The following is a 15718-nucleotide window of genomic DNA, read 5'->3' as shown; positions in this document are numbered from 1 at the left end:
TATGGACCAAGAATGGGGTCCCATTGGGCTAGGTGTTACATGAAGACAGGGACTGTGTGCTACTCTGTCCTGCAGAACTTATAGTATAGAGACAAAACAGACACAGTGTAGAGGAAAGTGGTATAACACACAAGTAAATACCAGATAAAAGCTATTCAATTTTACTGCTTACTACATTTGATAGTAAATATTTCTAGACTATATTTCATGTTCAGAGTACATCACAAGTATACCTATTCAGTCCTGCAACAGGATCCTTGCTCTAGTAGTTTTTCTGCTTTACAGACAGGAAAACTGAGATGAAGTCGAGAATCACTTGCCCAAGGCTACAGGGTGTGAGTTAATACAGAAAGGAAGGACAGTCTTGTGATTATGGAATTGGGAAATCTGGAATTATTTCCTTCTCTGCCACAGACTTCCTGTGTGAGCTTGGCCAAGTCACTTAAACCTGATCCAAAGCCCATGAGTCTTCTCATTGTCTTCAGTGTGTTTTGGATCAGGACCTTCATTTCTTTGTGCTTCGATTCCTCATCTATAAAGTAGGGAATATTGTTATCGCCTCCTTTTGCCATTCTTGTGTATTGAGATCAGAAACTCTTTGGAGCAGGAACTGTTTTTTTTCTATGTACACCACCTAGTACAATGTCCCTGTCTTGGTAATTTAAGTAACAGTAATAAAAGTCAACCCTGATTCCTGGTCCACTGCCTAAATTATTGAGGTACACTTTTTGGTCTTAGCTGATTGCTGGAACTGTGATAGAATTCTAATGTGCCAGGTACCATATTTGGCCAAAATGCATTTCCATATCTGCCTAACACATCTGTTGCTGCCTCGTGTACCTGGTATTCCCCCCATTGAAATGCCAACCTTGGCAGCCTGCCACTGCCCTCACACATGGGCTGTAGTTGTGTTCAGCAGCACAGGGGTTAATAAACAAGCTTAGTGTCCATAGCTGACTCCACTCCAGTACATTGCTTAAGCTTTCTACTGTATCCTAAGCAACTTTGTACTGATATTGTCAATCGGGGTGAAATGAACTTGCAATAGCTTAAGGCAATATAGGTTAATTAAAAAACCTTGATCAAAGTGTCATAAACCACATAAAAGATTCCATCTTTTAATTTATTTTCTGATGGTCTCCCGGGCAGTAAGAACAAGACACCCCCCCCCCCCCCCCAATCCTGTTCCCATGGCAGGAGTTGTGAAGATTATTGTCCTCTCATCAAATTCAGCTGTAGCTTGCTATGCAAACAGATAAAAGGCACTTTAGTATTCACCCCCGGGGGAGGGGGGAGGAATTGTTTGTTAGGTGACACTGGGAAGGAGTTTAGCCTACAAGAGCAGAGGACTGTACAGTAGTTGCGGATTCTAGGATTGATTTCCAGCGATGTTAATGGCTCACTATGTGACTTCGGGCAGTCACTTCACTGCTCCGTCCATCCGTTTCCCTATCTGTGAAGGGGAGAGTATAATATGACCTGTTTAGCCTGGGTGCTGCAAGACTTGACTTGTGTTTTGAGAGTTTCTCATGAAAGGTGCTTCAGAAGTGTAAATAGCTAACTCTGGGGCCATGTCTACGCTGTTTTAAAATCTTCCCTGCCCCAGCCCCCTAGCAGTGAGTGTCAGAGACCAGGTCTACAGACTCTGGCTCATGCTATGGTGCTAAAAATATCTCTAGATGTTGTGGTTCACGCTCTGACACTCCTCCTCTGTGCACCCATCTGTGTTTCAGACCTTGAGCTCCAGCATGAGTCTGAATAGCTAAACTTTGTGTTTAGCGCCAGTCTGTAGACCTGGGCTCAAACCCTTGCTGCCTTGGGTTTTAAAACGCAGTGAAGGTGTATCCTTGGAGGGCTTTGTCTTGCCAGGTTCTCATTGCCCCACAACTCCCATTAACCTCAGTGGATGTTGAGGGCACTCGGCACTTTGCCGGGTCAAGCCCATACAGCAGTTCTTCATCTGTAGATCCAAGGAGGCTAAGCAGTGTATTGCCATTTTGCAGAGGTGAAGAGAGTTGCCTGAGGTTATGCATCAGGTCAGTGGCAGAGCTGGGAATAGAACCCTGGTCTCCTGATTCCACTGCCCTATACGTATGCCATGCTGATTTATTTACGAAGTGTTCTAGGAAGGTCATAGAATCCTAGAAGATTAGGGTTGGAAGAGACCTCAGGAGGTCATCTTGAGCAGGGGGTTGGACTAAGCAGGACCAACCCCAACTAAATCATCTCAGCCAGGGCTTTGTCAAGCCGGGCCTTAAAAACCTCTAAGGATGGAGATTTGTGTAACTAAGCTTCCCCTCGTAGTCATGAGGGGTATATATTAACACATGTTTGTAACTGACAGCAAGGAGGAGAAGAGAACTGTATTCCAGTCACAAGGAACGACAGCTCCTTTTCAAGAGCCTCAACTGGACTGTTCAAATTCTGCTTTGAAAGACTCACACTTGCTGGTTTTCCTCACAGCTGCAGTAAGCCACATGCGTTGCCCTATTGTTGTAGACTTGGTGTGTGTATTGTGCTTGTAATGGCTTACCTACGCAATGGGCTTCCTAGCTCGTTGGCATGTTTGTCTGTGGCCCTTTGTTGCAGTTTGGCATGAAAGTCTGTTAAATCCTGTTTTTTTGCACCATCTCTCCCAATAAAAGAAGGGATAACCTTATTTCTAGCACTGCTGTACCCACCACAAGGGTTGATATTTTCAATAATATCCAGGAGTTTATAAAGAATATCAGGGCAACTAGTGCTGGAAATATTTGAATAATCTTGCCCATTCCCTACCATATTCCCTTTGTTATACTATAGAAGACTCTGACTAATACATTCAGGGCTTTGCACCCTTTCACACACAGTTATGCAAGGGTTAATCCCCTGTGACTCTCCTGGAGGTAAAGGGTAGATGATCAAATAGCTGGCTCATTAAGATCTATCGGGTGCTCTGAGTTAAATCAGGGAGCTATGTAAAAACAGCCTCAAGCAACAGAGCAGGAATGGCATTCAGTTAGGGTCTGGATTTTGCTCTGAACTGGCCCTTATCATTGGCCGGTTGGCTTTTTGTTCCATGCTGTGAGTCCTCAAATTTGAAATTTTAAAGTCTTGACATAAAAACTTTTGTGGCAATAGGACCAAACTGGCCCACTCTCTGAGGCTAGTATTTCTATAGCCTCTTCTGATCCAGAGAATCTGTCCACTTTACAAATTACCTCGCAGAAGTGTGACTCTGTCTGGAGTAGAATGCAGAAGCTGTATAATAATTTAGAACAAAAAGTGTAGAGTAAACATCAGTCATGTATCCAACTGAAGCATCAGTGAGAATTTTAGATAGGCAAAATGCACTACCTAAACTGGAATATAGTTGGTCTGACATCCCTCAACTGGTATAGTTATGGCATCTTTAGTGACCCCCAACTGGTCAAGATTTCAGTCAGAGGAGAGTAATACCATCAAAAATACCCTAATGGGCTTTAGTTCAACACACTGCTGAAGTGTCTGAGTCTCGGTTCCCAAAATGTGAAATGGGGATTATAAAGTTTCCTTCCTCCCACCCTTTCACTGTCTTGTCTATTTAGATAGTAAGCGCTTTGGGCCAGGGACTGTTTCTTACTCTGTATGTATAGCATCTAGCACAGTGGCAGCCAGTACAGTATGGGAGTGGCTAGGTGCTATTGTAATGTTTGGAGGGAAGGCACTATGGAAGTAAATAGCAACTCTCATCTCTGGATCAATTATCGATATAATTTGTGTTGTGTTAACATCTTGGAGCCCCAATCCTAGACCAGGACCCCACTATGTTAGGTGCTGTACAGACACAAAAATTGTCCCTGCCTCCAAAAGCTTGCAGTTTAAGACAAGAATGAACAGGTGACTATATCAGTCAGGGGCAGCACAAAGGAACAATGTGAAAACCTCAGTTAATTGATTGATCTTCAATGCATCCCTATGTGGTTGGGAAGAAAATATTATTTTTTATCAAAGGGGGAAAACTAGGGCAGCCCACAAATGAAATCATGATTTGAGAGCTGGAATTAGTACTCAGGGAATTCCTAGCTCCAGTCCAGAGCTCAGACCATTAGATCATGCCTCTTGTTTGGTTGGTTTAAAAAAAACCAAAAACAAACCCTTATTTCTAAGAGGGTCCTCTTCAGGGTAATACACTTAGAGCTGTCCTACGCCTGCCACCATCTTAAGTTCTAAATTCTTCGCCTAGTTTGACGGGTAAGTGGAGGCTATCTTTGAATGTCTGAGTCCTGTGTTCTGCGATGGATGTGTTGTATATTTCATCTGCCATGTACTGACTTCAAGTGGACCTTTTGGTCTCTGTGTTAATTGATTTGATGGAAAATCGGATTAGTTAGCAAGCATGCATGCCTGATGCCTCAAAAGACAAATGGCTGAGCAGCCTGTGAATCTGTTTCTGAAGCCAGGCCAGCCGCTCCTCTTGCATACCTTCTGTTGGTTTTTATCTGTTTTCTATCTCTCTCTCTCTCGTTTTGTTTTTCTTCAAAATCTGGCTCCTGCTGCTCACACATTTTCACCTACAGTACATGAGTGCATGGCCTTTTTCCTGTGCCGCCATAACACAATCCACTATCCCATCAGTTTTAATAAGGGCCACTACACCATAGACATAAGAAAACAATCACTGGAAATGAAGCAAAATCCATAGTAAATCACTGACAAGGAAATTGTGGTTAGCCACCTTCCTAGCAAAATAATCTACCCAAATGTGTGCTTAGAGCTTAAATACAGAAGCACATAGTAGGCTCAGTTCTGGCTTTATGCATAACATAATCTTATCATGGACTATTTGAATAAGAAGCACAGCTTCTTACTCTTTATAGAATATTCATTATGAAAATCAGTTCATAGGCCTACATATATATGCTTGGAAACAGTTGGCTTCATAACCTTGAGCAGGGGGTGGAAGGAGGGGGAGAGAGAGAAATAAAGAAGTCCCAGGAGAGACACATGAGAACCCAAAAAGCATTAAAACACATGTTGGAACATATTGATCCCTGACAGCCTCCTGCAGCAGATACTCATCTTTTTCATTTCCAGCCACACTGATATTTAATGAGGACAGCATGTGCCTCTCATGTGTATAAATCTTCTGTGCAGATTTTGTACAAAACCCCCAACCTGGAGCCAGGTCTCAGCCAGCTAAAGAATTAAGTTTCCATATGTTTCAGCTTACACAGATCAAACAGAACATTGTTAGGAACATTATTCAAATAACTTCTTTGTGGAGAATACAAGTTGCAGCCTACCATCCTGGAATGAAACTCTGGTTTTGTTTCTTTGCATCCAAACACGGCAGTATTTTGAACAAGCAAAAATCCATAATCGTTGTCCATGTGGGTCTGGCCAAGGTGAAGACTTACCACTCTACTTATTGTCATGTAACCTGTACTACCAGCTGGGAAACAAGACATTGTGGTCAGGAATGGAGATTACCATTTACCACATCACCTAAGAAACTAGCATACTTGTTAGGTAGCAAAAAATCTGTGTTAGGCTGTTGCCCTACTTGCCTGGTCAACTGTAAAATTCAGAAAGTCTGTGTAAGGCTACTTTAACCGTAACTGAATGTTTTCCTAAAATTTTTGTGTATTGTTCTAGGGGTGGTGATTTTTAACCCTTCCATAAAGTTAGTTGCACCTTTTTAAGCTTATGTTTTTAATTTAGTTTTCAGTGACTAGTTGTAAGCTGTTCACAGGCAATTTACAAATAGAAAGAGATCAATACTCTGATATCAGCAGGACTCTGCAGCCATAATGATCTACCCAAACAGATTCCCCAACCTGCGAGATTGGTGTTTGCATTTGTCAATCTATTTGACATAATGAGTACAGGTGAATGAATAATATCAAGTTTCAGAGTAGCAGCCATGTTAGTCTGTATCCATAAAAAGAAAAGGAGTACTTGTGGCACCTTAGAGGCTAACAAATTTATTAGAGCATAAGCTTTCGTGAGCTGTAGCTCACTTCATCGGATGCATGAAGTGAGCTACAGCTCACGAAAGCTTATGCTCTAATAAATTTGTTAGCCTCTAAGGTGCCACAAGTACTCCTTTTCATTATATCAAGGTAACTTCCCCCCCACAGCAGAAGTTCCCCACCTACCTGGCAGTGGTGTATTGAGCATTTACTGTGCAATACACCTAGAATCTGCTATCCTTACTCTGAGTATTCTCAATATAATTAAGTTACTACTCGTTTGATTTCAGTATGACTACTCCGAGTAAAGCATTGCTCAGCGAGAGTCAAAGGGCCAGATTCTGCCATCATCTCGCTCTCGTTTCAAACACATTAAAGTAAAAAAGTCCATTCACAATAAATATAGTACAGGCCTGGGAGGATGGAAAGATAAATCACAGCTATGAAAATATTCAGCTGTTTTTTTAACATGAATCACAGCAGGTACAATAGCAGCCATCTACTGTTGATGTATTTCAAACTTATCAGACTTTCCGCTGTTGAGTTAGCATTAATTAGTCTTAAAATAAAGTGCTACCATGCAACATTAATCCGAGAGAAGAAACTGTAAATTCCATACTATTCTCTAAGGCTTGTTTTCACAGTGAATTAAGGGGACTTAATTTAGCACTGCATCAACAAACTGTCACTGAAGGAATACAAACTAGATGTTGCTTCCTAACTTTTTTTCCTCATTAGCTGCCCTGTATGTGGTTTGATTTGGTTTGACACAGTGGGTCTGATTCCAGCAAATTGTGAATTTGCTGAAGAAGCACAGAACAGGGAAGAGTTTCGTGACTTTTTTCCTCTTATGCACACTAACAACTTGATACAGATGTGCTGCTCCCCTTGCAACATCCTGAGAAAAGACCTCCATAATGTCTCTACTTCCTTGACAGTTAATTATTGCAAACTTAGGGCCAGATTGTGTTCCTCCAGTTCATGCTGAGTAACTTACACCATTGAGCCTGACTGTTACAGTCAATATATGATGGCCACCATCTTGGCTGACACTCTGGAGATTAAACTGGGGACCTTCAGAGCTAAAAGCATGAGTTGTCAAGCTTGATCTAAAGGGCCCAGGCTTTCTCGGAGGCGGCTGTAACCGACTCCTGTCCTGTATGGATTGGGCACGGGGGGGATCCAGGACACACCCTATCCAGAGTCTTGCACTTACTCACCTATGCACTCCCCTTCTCAGATTGTGACTCTGCCTGTGGTGAGGACTGCAGGAGACGCTCCCCCAGTACTCCCTGCTGTGAGCGGGGAGGGAGGGAAGAGTTCGCAGTCCAGGCCAGTGAGAGGTGGTTTCCCCACTTGCCCTGTAACCCTGGTTGTCTCTCAATGCTTTGTTGTTGTAGCTCCCAGCCGGGGCCACTCACTAAAAACGTGCAGGCCACACCATGAGCGTCTGTATAGCTACAGCCTTGGCCCAGCAGCCCGTCGGCAACGCTCTCTAGTCAGACTCTGGTTACTTGGTTACTACTTGCAGGGCGCTGCCCAATGCTTTCCCAGTCCCAAACTTTCCCCCAAACCTGTCTTCTGCACTGTCCAGCCCTCTCCTGGGAAGTTCAGCTATTAGAGATTCATTGCCCCTGTTCAATAGACAATACAATACTTTTAACTGGAGTTAGCCGAATAGTTGAGTTTAAACACAACACTGGAATAGTTTGTTTAAAAAATAAGATTAGTTAACTGCAAAGAGATTTTAAGTGAGTACAAGTATAAGGTATTAAAGTCAGAAATGGTTACAAGAGAAATAAAGAGAAAACACTTAACAAGCTAGACTTGGTTCAAAGTAAAATCCTTATAACAGGTTCCCAGTAACATTGCTGACCAAATTCTCAGGTCAGGAACTCCCCCAAAGACAAGGGCTGGTTCGTTTATTGTCTTAGGGGAGAGGGAGAAGCCTGAGGTGTTTTGCCCCTTACGTTTACAGTCCAGTCATCCTTTGAAATAGCATTTTTTCCGGAGGGTTATCCCGAGATAAAATTCATTCCTGCTATGAGGACTGATACATGGAGTCTCGTGGTGAAAGAGGTTCTATGTTTGCTAAAATGCAGATCAATCCGTTCCTGTGCCCTCTTCCTTGCCAAAGAATGGCCACTTGACAGGTGACAGCCAATTAACTTTGTGGACAGCTCACAAGAGGCATCAGCTTGTCCTTTGTCTTTGAGAGACAGGTTTACCCACTTATCAGGCAAGTCTGGTAAATGCATTTTAGTCATAATTTCAGTTTGATCATAACTCTTAGTACACACTTTGTACATACGTTACACAAGAATATTGATCAGTGTGGTGGTTAGTTTTTTAAATGATACCTCACGAGGTAGATTTTGCACAAAGGTTATTACAATGATGTGTTAGGGTGTGAATACAGAGGTGCTTTCAGCCACAGAGGGTCAGTTCAACAAACACAAATATTCCGATTCAGGCGAAATCAATTCAAAACGATATTTCATTTTGATTTTCCTCCACAGAAATCTGAAAAATGTTGGCAAAACTCCAGTTTTCCCACAGAAAACTCTGAATTTGCAGAAGCTGCATTTTCCACTGGAAAATCATTCTGATGGAAAATTCCCAACCACCTCTAATTAGTCTGTTCAAGCCCACTGAAACCAATAGGACTAACTGCAGCATACGGTTCTAATGGATGTAAGTTACAGGAGCAGGGTCTGGCCCTTAAATTCCTCAGTAAACATATTTTGCAACCAAATTCTCACTTCAAACTGTTATACCAGTGTAATGCCTTTGACTTCTGATCAGTTACATGGATCTAAGTCCATTGAGTATTTACATGGAAACATCCATTGATTATTTTTCTGTTGGCTTTCCATATGCATTGGATCAGGACTGACATGAAAGGAGAATCAAGCCCTTTACAACATAGTTTCCATAAATTTTGGGCTAGATTATGCCATCCTCACTCACAATAAGTAACAGCAGGCTACGTGAGTAGCCCCATCAGTTTAAACTGATGGGGCTAATGGCAAGTTAAGGCACAATGAACTGTGCAATATGGGCTAATGAATCTGGCTTCTCTGTGTTGTCCCTGTACTAAGTACTAGTGTTTCTGGGAGGATAGCTTATTTCCTTTGTGTTTGTACAAACTAGAAGGGAAAAAAGAGGCCAAATGGTTTAGACCTTTTTTGATCGGTGTCTAACCCAGGCAATACATCTAACTGCATGTATCTTCTTAAAAGAATTGCTTGAGACAATTCATCTTCTTCCTGGAGTCCATGATGTTAGTTTTGGTTCTAAAGGTGCAGGCACATCCTGCTAACCTATTTGCAGTCGCAGTGGATGGACTGGAGCAAGGTTGCTACAACAGCAGCATGTACTTTGACGTTCCTCAATTTTCCACACTTGTGTCCAACTTTTGGATGCTGGCTGTAGATATTTTAACTCCTTTGCAGCATAAATGGTTCCCCCCCCCACCCCTTCTTTCTTCTGTGGACATACTTAGTTCCCCCCCACCCCCAAGTATCTTCACAATTTGCGTCACCTGTGAATTCCACTGGGTGTCCTCATAGAAAAGTACCATTTAAATGGGGGGTAGTTTTGGAGGGTGCCTAAAACAACAATCCTCCAATTGCTTATTTTATTGGGATGCAATAGTTCTTTTGCTTAAAGTCAAAACTGTCATCCAGCAGGAAAGTCCAATCCTGTAAACTGTTGATCACCCTCAATTGCCATTAGCAGTAGGTGTTCGACAGCTTGGAGGACTTATCCCTGAAATACCTTGGCACAGGTGCATGTTTTCTGAGATGCATACTTCTGGTTCCCCATTCCTCTGATCATAATGTGTCTCCCTTATTGACCAATTCTGGAAAAATCACCAATTTTTGAGAGCTTTGGTGGTAGCATTTTTCTACTCCTGTGATCGATTACCTGCAAAATCCTGGCTGCGTTAAAATGGAAATGATTCGTGAGAAAAGAGATGTAATTTGGCTAGGGATTCTTATTGGGAACATGGCAGCATGGGAATTTGCTAAAGTTACTCAAGCCACATTAGTGCCCCAGACAGCAGAGTTTGGTCCTGCATACGGAAGATTTGCCCTTACTGATTCAGCAAAGGGTTAATTGGAAGTGTAGCATATTGTCAGTCTCTCTTTTCTTATGGGCCAGATGCTCAGCTGGTTTAGATCAGCCAAGCGCCACTGACATCAGCTGGGCTATGCTATGTTCTACCAGCTCAGCATCCAGTCAATCATCTAGATTCATTCAGAGCTGCAAACCTGGATATTAAAGAATATAACAGGGCAAGTGCTTAATATATTCAGCAGCATAACCTCTCTTTATTTGTAAAAGTAGCTAGAAGAACTATTCCATAAACATGTATAGAATTACTCATTTGGTTTATTTGCTGTTACAGTAGTTGAACAACTTGGAGACTGCCAATAACTGCATCCCGATTCTCTTGTCATGCTGAAAGATCTGCCGTAGAAAGATGACACGCATTAATGGTACTGTTTATCACCTGATATTCTGACACCATTATCACTTCTCTGTGCGTGCTCTCTTGTCCCTGAGCTATGATTTCAAATGTGGTAATGCCACATTTTACAGGAAATCAGCTGCAACCTCCTATGCGGAATGGAGCTTGCACCTTGTCACTTCTGTATATTGTGTAGTCTTCACACATGCATAATTCACACTCCAGAAGCCATCTGAACCTAAAAACAAAATGTAAAGTCAGAACAGTATCAGCAACATTATTCAGGATTAATGTTGTTGCAATTAACATTATAGAAATAAATCCATATTTGCTAGTCATAGTAAAATGTTCTCATACTAATTACTACTAAACTATCACTGCTGCACATAAAAGGCTGTTTAACAGCCATGAAATTAGATGCAACTTTATTTTCAAGATCCCACTGTCATGAATTCATCGGACATTCACTTTAGAAGAGACTTTTAAACTACATGTGAGCCCAAACCGCAACTCAAGAACGGAACGAACCTGAAATTTTCATAGGTGGCCTTGAGTTGTACAGCTGGTGAAACACACACCTGTTCCCCAAGCCAGATCTGAATTCCTCCAAAATTTGGAGAAGTTCAGATCTTGCCTGCAGCTCAGATTCATGTATTCGTAATAATTGTCTGTCTTGCTTGCCTACAATTTATTTGGGTTTTTTGCTGCTGTAGTCTGTTAATTCCATTGAAATCAATGAATGGTTTTCTACTATTTAGTAGTACAGTGGTAGCATCTAGAAGCATCCGGTCAGGGTGTCACTGTGAAAGATGCTGCATATACACAGTGAGACAATCCATGCCCCAAGGAATTAATTTTCTAAATGGAAAAGACTGACCAAGACTGGAAGAAATCAGTATTGTTGGCCCCATTTTACAGATGGGAGGCACTGGGGGATGATAAACCAGATTGTTAGAAGAGCCCAGCTCCCATTTTAGGGACCAAAATAAGCCCTCAAATATTACAAAGACATCTGGATGCGGAGATCTTTAGAAAATCTGGCTCCATGAGACTTGCTCAAGGTCACACAGGATGGTAGAGCCAGGAATAGAGCTTGGATTTCCCAGGTTCCAGTCCTGTGCCCTAAACACACAACTACTTGCTGTCTTACTGATGCATTCAGGGTATTCTGTTTAACATACCTGAGGCCTCCTGCCATACTGCCACAGTGGCAGTCAGCAGGGGGCCCTGAGCTGAATCTCCCATCTATAAAATGGGGTGGGGGGTGCCTGGGTATTCTCTGTGAGAGCTTTGGACTCTGGAACTTGCTCCCCCTTTGGTCTGAAATAGCCTGATCTTCCAAGTACTTGTTTGGGGAAACAGGGCTGAGGGTCTGCTTCCCCCCACTAATGAAGGCATGGAGAGGAGTCACTGTAGATGTCTGGCTGGCTGAGTTCCTGCTGGAGTGATTATTTTAATGCTGATGGGATTACATTGTATTGTATAACTGTGTTAAGACACCTAGAGTCTTGGGTAGGTATTTTTTAAAAATCTTAAATACCTGAGCCATTCACCTGCACACACTGGCTCCTAATTTGGTCTCAATATGACTTATTTTGGCAAACCACCAAAGGAGAAATATAATATACAATAACAAGGTTTGTAATATAATATTTGTTGAAATTTTCCATCATTTAAAGTTAGACAAGCATCCAAGCCCATATCCTCAAGGAGTTAGGTGCCTAAATACCCTTTTTGAGGATCTGTGCTTCTAATGAGAAGGCCATCAAAAATTGCTTTACTCATTGCTGCAGCAGAAAGTACGATAACTAATTCTGAGAACACTGAGGATCATAAGAGACACTGGCCTTGGTTTACTCCTCTCTTCAGCTTGAATGTGAGTGAAGTTATTTTCCTTAAAAAGGGTTTCCGAATATGTATGTAATAAAAGTCTCAAGACTTAGAAAATGAGAAGTGCATAGTAACAAAGTGCTAAGATCCTGTAGTCCTTGCATAGTCCTTTTAGTAAATGAAAGTTCTTTTGGGGTTCCCCCCCCCGAGTTAGGGTTGTCAGATTTTTGCCCCTAGAAAATTTATATATGAAAACCTACTCATTTTTGTATAACTGCAGCATAGTAATGCTTCTTTAATTGAGAATTTCTCAGACCCAACAACAATTAACAAGTCAGTCCTATCTGTAAGTATCTTACAGAAGCCAGGAATGCACCCCAAGGAATCAAGCAAATGTCTTAAAAGTCTGTAATAGCTGTCATTAGATTAATAGTAAAATGTTTTAGGGATATACCACCATGAAAATGGCATCAGTGTGGAGGAGGATTACAGTTTTATATGAAGCTGTTTTCTAAGTTTAAAACACACATTCTCAGGATTTCTTATAAGAATGTGTCAGAATTTTGCAGAGTTCTCCACCAAGCATGAGACTTCTGACTATACAGATATTCCATGAATGTAGGGGTCAGAAGCTTGATTCCTGTGTCTGGCCATGACTCTATTAGCCGCCTGGTGTCGGACTTCCAAAGGTATTTAGGTGCCTAAAGATGCAGACAGGTACCTAGTAGGATTTTCAGAAGTGCCTAAGCAGGTTAGGTACTTAAGCAAGTTTGGCACTTGGCTACCTAAGTGCTTTTTAAAAACCCGTTGGGTACCTAAATACCTCTCTAAATCTGGCTCCATCTCCTCTACCAAGCTACTATAGTTGTAGGGAAAGTGCTGGGTAGAAACAGGATATTTCTGCATCTCCTCACCTCCAGAAAGTATATGTACCATCTTATGTGATACAATATTGCCCAAGTATTCCAAAATCCTGAGTCAGGCTCAGGACCCCAAAAAATAAGTGCTAAATCTCATGATTTAAGACAAAATAATAAATATTGGGCTTCCTTTTATTTGCCGCCTTTCTTGAGGTTTTAGGGTTTCAGCTTTCCTCTACAACGGAGACAAACTTTTTTTTCCATTTAAAAAAAACTTGAGATTCTCACATAAACACAGGATTCCAGGATCTGGAGCTTTCAGAAAAGCACCAGATCGTGAGGCTCATGTTAAAATTGTTAGAGCTGGCAACACTCTATGGTGTGAACAGTCTAACTTGATACTAGATATAGGCCCAGTTTCTAAATGGTAATCCACATGCTTTGCAACATACCGCATGCACAAAGCGACCCTAAAGCTAGCAGACCATAGGAGGATTCTGCCAGAGGGCTCTTCCGTGGTGCCGAGTTGGCATCAGAACGTGTATAGCACCACCCCAACTTGTGGCAGATGTAGTATGATGAGTGGAACTGGAGAAAAAGGATCAGGTTGCAGGAGGGGCCTGCACTGGTAAGGAACCAGTGGCTCAGGAATCCAAGCCTGTGACTGGCTGCTTCTGGGAGGCAAACGGCAGAGCCTCCGCATATAACATTGGCTTCTCAATGTGTTTAATAAACCTTTTTGACAACTCAGCCTGCTTGCTGTATCACGTATTGGTAATAAAAAGGGGTGTGGACAAAGGAAATAGAGGTGGTCAGGGCCTCTCTACGCAACTGGCATAAATTAGAGCTGTTGCTTGAATTTATGCTGGGGAGACCCGACCCAGGACCAGGTGGATAAAATCATGGCTGAGTTCTGCTGTGCTTTGCCTAAAATCTTGGCTGTGGGCAATATAGTTAGAGGAGTAGATTGAATAAGTTTGAAAAAATCAACATTAAACTTTCTGTTGGAAGAAAAATATTTTTAATACCTTTTTTTAAAAAATAGACCTGGCAGTAGAGTCTGATGGTGTAATTAGATATAATTCTTCTGTAGGGTCATAAGTAGAATGGGTTGATTGGTATTTGTAATTCTGTACCAAGCAAATCAGCCCTGAATATTATACAGGGGAAGTTATGAAACTCTTCACTTCCATTGTCATTAATGCAGGATTGGGGTTTGGGGGGGGGGGGGGTTTGGTGGGTTAAATGATGCCAAGAGAGAATTTCATTCAACCAATTATAGAATCACAGCATTTTGTATGATTGAATGCAAAAGCTATTATTAGGGCATTACTATTCCATACCTGAGATGAACAATGGAAATGTTTGTTCTGCCCGGGAGGATTACACCTTCCGTTAATCTAAGTTTTATTGAAAGTTTAAATAACAGACAGACAAAATTTGATCAATTAGCAATGTAATGCCAAGGAGATGTCATAGTGAAATTAAATCTAAGCACTTTTAATGCAAAGAAGCCTATGAGCTCCCTCCAGTTTTCTTTCACAGTAACAATGCTTATATTTTAATTGAAAGTTTATTCTGCTGTGTGCATCTTCTACTAAACTTTAATTTAATGTTTAATGAGAAGTCTAAGGGTGCTTTACAAATTAAGGGAACAAATGATTTTGGCAAGATCTGCAGACAGCTGTGGACTTTAAAAGAAGGGAATCGGTTTTGATAAAGAACCGGGGGAGGGGGGAATTACTGGAAGCCTAAAATTCTATAATGAAGCGGGCGCTAGTGGAGAGGGAGGACAGGCAGTGGACTGCAACTCGAGATCTGCTTTCAATTCCTGGCTCATATACTGTGAGGGTTGAGAAGTCATTTAAGGCCAGTTTTTTGGGGGGTTTTTTTGGTTTGTTTGTGTTTGTGTTTTTTTTTTTTTTTTTTTTTTTAGAAGAGCTCAGCTCCCATCTGAGTACCTAAATGAGGGCCAGATTTTCAAGAGGCTTGCACCTGATGTACTGACACCTAAAAATCTGGCAACTTACTTTTATTGCCTAAATGTGAAGTGAGCCATTTCAAGGCTCTCTGAGCTTCAGTTTCCCCATCTTTAAAATGGGAACAATGATACTTTCCTCCCTCACAACAATGTAATGACGACACAATTCAGTGGCGATTGTGTAGTGATCAGATATCTTAGTGGTGAGGGGCCATATAAACCCTTCATCCCATGAAGTGAGCTGTAGCTCACAAAAGCTTATGCTCAAATAAATTTTAGTCTCTAAGGTGTCACAAGTACTCCTTTTCTTTTTATAAACACTCATGTTGATACGTAGGGTCTAATTTTCTGATAGCGTAACTCCACTGACCTCAGCAGAGTTCTAGCTATATTAAGGCCTTAGACTGATGCACATCGACGAGGTATCTGAGCACCTTCCACATAAAATCAATAGCAATATCAATGCTTCTAGGGGGACTTTGAATTTGGTCTGTATTGGGTCTCATTCAAAACCCAGTGAAGTCAATGGGAATGTATCTACTGACCGCAATACATTCTCTATCAGGGCCCATAAGTAGGGAGAGAGAGAGAACCTATTATTAACTTTATTATTAAACTGCACACTGTAGATGTGGAG

The sequence above is a fragment of the Natator depressus genome, chromosome 17 (assembly GCF_965152275.1).
Source record: "Natator depressus isolate rNatDep1 chromosome 17, rNatDep2.hap1, whole genome shotgun sequence".
NCBI lineage: Eukaryota > Metazoa > Chordata > Testudines > Cheloniidae > Natator > Natator depressus.
The sequence above is the reverse complement of the archived record's forward strand: the minus strand, read 5'-3'. Positions refer to the sequence as shown.